A 7909-nucleotide genomic window follows, 5' to 3' on the forward strand; every position below is an offset into this window, starting at 1 on the left:
TAGAATAATTCTCTGATCCTTTGATTGGGTGGACAACATGTCAGTTCATGATGCAAGAGCTCTGATAGGTTGGAGGACGTCCTCGGGAAGTTGTCATAATTACTGTGTAAGTCTATGGAAGACTTACACAGTAATGAGCATCCTAGGTTTTGCATTGAAGTCAATGTACCTAGAGGAGTACGGAAGCTAGATGTCCTCCGGCTACACCATGGTGCTACCCTACAGAGTGCTGTTGAGGCTACTGTAGACCTTCTTTGCAAAATAGTCTGTTTTAATTAATTATTTGGTGACGTGAATATATTGACTATAGTTTTATTTAAAAAGGATAACTTTTAAATGTATTACAATTGTTTTCTAAATTAAATTAGTTGAGGGGGATGGTCCTGCCCATCCTCCTCTGAGGAGCCTCCACTGATATCAATGTACACTTTACACAAACCATACATTATGCACACTCAATACACACTTGCTCATTAACACTCATACCATGCTCTTACAAACTTTTCCAACTTACAACTCCCTTCCTACTCCTTTGGCGTGTGTGTGTGTGTGTGTGTGTGTGTGTGTGTGTGTGTGTGTGTGTGTGTGTGTGTGTGTGTGTGTGTGTGTGTGTGTGTGTGTGTGTGTGTGTGTGTGTGTGTGTGTGTGTGTGTGTGTGTGTGTGTGTGTGTGTGTTACCATGCAGACTGAGTGGCGTTTAAAATAATTCTGTGTTAATGAAGGCGTTAATCTCAGTGTGTAGATTTTCAGGTTGTGGTTTGGAACAGGCAGCCATTGTGGCAGGAACACACAGAAACTACAACATGTGATAGAACAATAAAACCTCAGCACAAACATATGAAAATAACGTAAAATTACATTTACACACACTTATAAGCATAAACTCAGCAAAAAAAGAAACATCCTCTCACTGTCAAGTGCATTTACTTTCAGCAAACTTAACATGTGTAAATAGTTGTATGAACATAACAAGATTCAAAAACTGAGACATAAACTGAACAAGTTCCACAGACGTGTGACTAACAGAAATGGAATAATGTGTCCCTGAACAAAGGGGGGGGGTCAAAATCAAGAGTAGCAGTCAGTATCTGGAGTGGCCGCCAGCTGCATTAAGTACTGCAGTGCATCTCCTCCTCATGGACTGCACCATAAATGCCAGTTCTTGCTGTGAGATGTTACCCCACTCTTTCACCAAGGCACCTGCAAGTTCCCGGATATTTCTGGGGGTAATGGCCCAAGCCCTCACCCACCAATCCAACAGGTCCCAGACGTGCTCAATGGGATTGAGATCCGGGCTCTTCGCTGGCCATGGCAGAACACTGACATTCCTGTCTTGCAGGAAATCACACACAGAACGAGCAGTATGGCTGGTGGCATTGTCATGCTGGAGGGTCATGTCAGGATGAGCCTGCAGGAAGGGTTCCACATGAGGGAGGAGGATGTCTTCGCTGTAACACACAGAGTTGAGATTGCCTTCAATGACAACAAGCTCAGTCCGATGATGCTGTGACACACTGCCCCAGACCATGACGGACCTTCCACCTCCCGCTCATTCCTTCGACGATAAACAAGAATCCGACCATCACCCCTGGTGAAACAAGACCGCGACTCGTCGGTGAAGAGCACTTTTTGCCAGTCTTGTCTGGTCCAAAAACGGTGGGTTTGTGCCCATAGGCGACGTTGTTGCCGGTAATGTCTGATGAGGACCTGCCTTACAACAGACCTACAAGCCCTCACTCCAGTCTCTCTCAGCCTATTGCGGACAGTCTTAGCACTGACGTAGGGATTGTGCAATCCTGGTGTAACTCGGGCAGTTGTTGTTGCCATCCTGTACCTTTCCCGCGGGTGTGATGTTCGGATGTACCGATCCTATGCAGGTGTTATTGCACGTGGTCTGCCACTGCGAGGATGATCAGCTGTCCATCCTGTCTCCCTGTAGCGCTATCGTAGGCGTCTCACAGTATGGACATTGCAATTTATTGCCCTGGCCACATCTGCAGTCCTCATGCCTCCTTGCAGCATGCCTAAGGCACGTTCACGCAGATGAGCAGGGACCCTGGGCATCTTTCTTTTGTTGTTTTTCAGAGTGAGTAGAAAGGCCTCTTTAGTGTCCTAAGTTTTCAGAACTGTGACCTTAACTGTCTACCGTCTGTAAGCTGTTAGTGTCTTAAGGACCGTTCCACCGTGCATGTTCATTAATTATTTATGGTTCATTGAACAAGCATGGGAAACAGTGTTTAAACCCTTCATAATGAAGATCTGTGAAGTTATTTGGATTTTTACGAATTATCTTTGAAAGTCAGGGTCCTGAAGTTTACATAGACACATACATACACATACTGCACACATATGGTACAAACATTCATGTACAGTCCCTCGGGAAGTATTCAGACCCCTTGACTTTTTACACATTATGTTACGTTAAAGCCTTATTCTAAAATGGATTAAATAAATACAAATCTTCAGCAATCTACAAACAAATGTATTAAATATTTAAAACAGAAATACCTTATTTCCATAAGTATTCAGACACTTTGCTATGGGACTCGAAATTGAGGTCAGGTGCATCCTGTTTCCATTGATCATCCTTGAGATGTTTCTACAACTTGATCGTAAATTCAAATGATTGGACATGATTTGGAAAGGCACACACCTGTTTATATAAGTTCCCACAGTTGACAGTGCATGCTCTGCTCTGATGAAACCAAGATGGAAATCTTTGGCCTGAATTCTAAGCGTCACATCTGGAGGAAACCTGGCACCATCCCTATGGTGAAGCATGGTGGTGGCAGAATCATGCTGTGGGGATGTTTTTCAGCGGCAGGGACTGGGAAACTATGCAGGATCGAGGCAAAGATGAACGGATCAAAGTACAGAGATATCCTTGATGAAAACCTGCTCAAGAGCTCTCAGGACCTTTGAGGTCCTGGGGCGATGGTTCACCTTCGAACAGGGTAACAACCCTAAGCAGACTGTCACAACTTCCACCGAAGGTGGCTCCTCTCCCTGTTCGGGCGGAGCTCTGCGGTCGTCGTCGCCGGCCTACTAGCTGCCACCGATTGTGTTCACCTGTGTCTAGTTTAGGCTAATCAGTGGGGTATTTAATCTCGCCCTACCCGCTAGGTTTTGTGCGGGATTGTTTGTGTTACTGTCTTTGGCTTGGGCTGCGGTTTTCCCTGTTATGCAGGTTAATTTCACGGGACTGTTTTTCCCGCACGTTAGTTTAGTCAGAGGAGTGTGTTCCTCCGTTTTCGATTAGACTGCGTTCCTGTTTTCTAGTGGCTGCTTTTGTGGTCCTGTACCTGTTTTGTTGGTGAACCAGTAAATAAAACGCCCTTCTTGAAATTCTTGCTCTCCTGCGCCTGAATGGGAGAAACTGACTCCACACCCACCTCTCCTTGGGAGATACTGACACACATTGCCAAGACAACGCAGGAGTGGCTTCAGGACAAGTCTCAGAATGTCCTTGAGTGGCCCAGCCAGAGCTTGGACTTAAACCTGATCGAACATCTCTGGAGAGAACTGAAAACTTTTGTGCAGCAACGCTCCCCATCCAACCTGACAGAGCTTGAGGGGATTTGCAGAGAAGAATGGGAGAAACTCCCCAAATACAGGTGCGCCAAGCTTGTAGCGCCGTACCTTAAGAAGACTCAAGATTGTAATCGCTGCTAAAGGTGCATCAACAAAGTACTGAGTAAAGGGTCTGAATACTTATCAAAATGTAATATTTCAGCTTTTTATTTTTTATAAATTAGCAAACATGTCTAAACACCTGTTTTTGCTTTGTCATTTTTGGGTATTGTGTATAGATTGATGAGGGAGAAAAACGATTTAATCAAATTCAGAAAAAGTTGAAACCAAACGAATGTGGAAAAAGTCAAGGGGTCTGAATACTTTCCAACTGCACTGGCAAGAAAAAGTATGTGAACCCTTTGGAAATACCTGGATATCTGCATATATTGGTCATAAAATTTGATCTGAACTTCATCTAAGACACAACAATAGACAAGCACAGTCTGCTTAAACTAATAACACACAAACAATTATACATTTTCATGTCTTTATTGAACACACCGTGTAAACATTCACAGTGCAAGGTGGGGAAAGTATGTGAACCCTTGGATTTAATAACTGGTTGACCCTCCTTTAGCAGCAATAACCTCAACCACACATTTTCTGTAGTTGTGGATCAGACCTGAACAACGGTCAGGAGAAATGTTGTACCCTTCCTCTTTACAAAACTGTTTCAGTTCAGCAATATTCTTGGGATGTCTGGTGTGAACTGTTCTCTTGAGGTCAGGACTGTCACTGGGCCACTCGAGAAGGCGTATTTTCTTCTGTTGAAGCAGTTCTGTTGTTGATTTACTTCTGTGTTTTGGGTCATTGTCCTGTTGCATCACCCAACTTCTGTTGAGCTTCAATTGGCGGACAGATAGCCTAGCATTCTCCTGCAAAATGTCTTAATGAACTTAATAAATAGACGACCACTCCTAGGGAGAGTAGCAACAGTGTTGAACTATCTCTATTTATAGACAATTTGTCTTACCGTGGATTGTTGAACATCAAGGCTTTTAGAGATACTTTTGTAACCCTTTCCAGCTTTATGCAAGTCTAAAACTCTTAATCTTAGGTCTTCTGAGATCTCTTTTGTTCGAGGCATGGTTCACATCAGGCAATGGTTCTTGTGAATAGCAAACTCAAATTTTTTGAGTTTTTTTTTATAGTGCAAGGCAGCTCTAACCAACATCTCCAATCTCGTCTCATTGATTGTACTCCAGGTTAGCCTAGGGATTCACATACTTTTCCAACCTACACTGTGATTGTTTAAACTATGTAGTCGATATAGACAAGAAAAATACAATAATTTGTGTGTTATTAGTTTAAGCACCCTGTGTTTGTCTGTTATTGTGACTTAAATGAAGATCAGATCAAATTTGATCAACAATTTATGCAGAAATCCAGGTAATTCCAAAGGGTTCACATCATTTTTCTTGCCACTATTCATATAGGATGCATTCGTTTCTGGAGCAGTGAAAAGTTGGTGAATTGTAACATAAAACAGCACACACACACACACGCATGCAAGCACACACACACATATATGCACCCACGCGCACACACATGCACACACACACATATACGCACATATACGCACAACCCATATGGCTCGAGGATAATAAACGCAACAGCCAGCAGCACGTCTCCTCAGCCTGCAAGCCAAAGGAGTGCATATCCCTCTCCTCATATGGCCTCTCTTGGCCTCCCTCTGTGGCGGAGTGAAGGGTCCTCTCCAAACCCTCTATTGGGCAGGAGCCGTGTGCGTGTGTGTGTGAGCGTGTGTGTGTATGTGTGTGTGTGTGTGTGTGTGTGTGTGTGTAGGGGGTCACAGTAACCAGTTTGATGAGTTAGAGAAGAGTTTTTCCGATGGGAGAGAGAGGAGAAGAGATGTTAGGGAGGAGTGTGAAGATGAAAAGAGGATTATAATAAACAGTTACTGTGTGTAAACGAGCAGAGTGAGGTGACAAGCTAGTAGGCTTTGGGCATGGGGTTGATATAGGACAGAGGATCTATCTCTTACTCTCTGTTAACCACAATGAATGCAAGTATTTTACAAAGAAAATCTAAGAAAATAGCGATTCTGTAAGACTTTTCTGTAATTTCAAAAGTGAAACTGTAGAATGCACAGTAAAATACCTTAATGCTGTAGATTGTATTGCATTATGGGTAAAATGCTGAAATATACCGTTATTTACTGTAATTTCAAGCCTCCTATAGATATTACTCTAACATAACGTATTTCTTTACAGCAATAGCTTATATCTACTGTAGATTCACATTTTCAATTTCAGGGGCCAACCACATGCTGTCGAGTGAGATGCATGAAGCGCAGACTATTTTCCTAAAAATCTTATTGAACTGGTAGTGAAGTGGAAAAATATTTTCAGCAGCTGTGTTTACAGTATTCTGCAATAAAACTTATAGCAATGTACCGTATAAATTATTTACAGTAAATAGCCGTAAATCGCATTGCACTCTGGGTGATTTTAGGCATAAATCCCAATACACTTTTGATTTAACAGTAAACAGTACTGTATTTCAAATGGTACTGTAATTCCACCCTACAGAATAGAGTACGCTACCGTATTGTTGGAGAGCCAAAAATCTTTTGTCCTCTATTGGGAGAGCGGTATTGTTGCTTCTGGCTCATTAACATATTTGAGGCGTGCCTTGTAAGAGGCTGCATTTGTGGCACCCATTAGTGAGAGTGATGTACCAATTTAACTGGTATGTTGTGGTAGTGTCCCAACAATGAAATATGTATAGGGCACATGTTGGAGTGGCAGCAGTCCACAAACGTTTCATGGTTGAGTATTTGCCATGTCCTTGGTCTGTTTTTCCCTGTAGTCACTGCAAGTTGGGAAGCCTTTGTTAAGGCATCTAGAAGTGCAAGTGATATTAAAGACCACATATTCATATATATTTGATATGCTGTAATATGTAAACACATTACCTAGCAGCCAAACTGTTTGTACCAATCCAATGCAATTACAGTAAAATACTGTAAAAGACTAACCCTGCCTCCCCTCAATTAATTGAATTCACTCTTTCATCCATTCATTCATTCATTACAATTACCATATTACGGTAACATAATATAATGTACATACTTATACTGGCAACAGAGTTGCCAGCAAATTACTGTAATTGTATTATATAGCACTGTTTGTCTTACTGTAAAACATTATACAGCAATGCTGGTAAGCCAAATTATTGTATATACCTGGAACATGTGCTTCCAGTATAATGCTGTAAATGTACAGGGAAAAGTTGTTCAGTGTACTCTCATATGCATATGCACACTGTACTGTAAGAAGCGCACCCCTGATTTCCCATGTGTCCCATGCTTTGTACTATAACACCCCAGTTACAACTATAGCATCCCTCTATCTCTCCCTGTCTCTCCCTATCTCTTCCCAGGCCTCCCAATGCATTGTTCCCTCCAGTGAGGCCTGGGGAAGGAGCACAGAGCCAGGACCTGTATTTGGAGTGCGGCTGCTCTCGGGTTGAGTGAGATCAATGCCCCTGGGGGTTAAGGGGTGGGGGAGTTGGACGAGAATGGGGTGATGAGAGGAGAAGAGAGAGAGAGTGGGAACAGCGGCAGCAGAGGGATTCTGGATCACCTTCAAAGAGCTGCTGTCTCAACGGAGAGATTGCGGAGAGATAGAGAGAAAGGGAGGGGAGTGAGAGATTGAGATTCTGAAGAAGGAAAAGGGAGAGAGTGGATGAAAGAAGATCAAGTTGGACATGGTGCTCAGTCCATTCCAATCACTTTTGATCATATTTTTCTACCTTTATCTCTTTTCCTTCCTTTCTTCCTCGCATCTCTTTCTCTGTATAGTACGGTTCAACTCTTCCCTTCTTACTCCCCCTTTCTCTCTTCCCCTCTCTTCCTGGCATGTGTGTCCTTCATACAGTGAGTACAGCGGTGCTGAGATGATCTATCTGTGCAGGAGCAGGGAGATATGGGAAATCTGCACGGCACAAAGGTGTTGCTGCTTCCTTAGGGACTGTTTGTGTGTGTGTGTGTGTGTGTGTGTGTGTGTGTGTGTGTGTGTGTGTGTGTGTGTGTGTGTGTGTGTGTGTGTGTGTGTGTGTGTGTGTGTGTGTGTGTGTGTGTGTGTGTGTGTGTGTGTGTGTGTGTGTGTGTGTGTGTGTGTGAGACACACACACACACATATGCCTCAATATAGTTTGCTTCCATTCGGTTACGTAACACTGCACCTTAGAGGCTGCTGCCCTACATTCATAGACTTGAAATCATTTGCCACTTTGATAATGGAACACTAGTCACTAATAATATTTACTATTTTTGCTTTACTCATCTGATAAACTCAGCCAAAAAAAGAAA

The sequence above is a fragment of the Salvelinus alpinus genome, chromosome 30, assembly GCF_045679555.1.
Source record: "Salvelinus alpinus chromosome 30, SLU_Salpinus.1, whole genome shotgun sequence".
NCBI classification, from domain to species: Eukaryota; Metazoa; Chordata; class Actinopteri; order Salmoniformes; family Salmonidae; genus Salvelinus; species Salvelinus alpinus.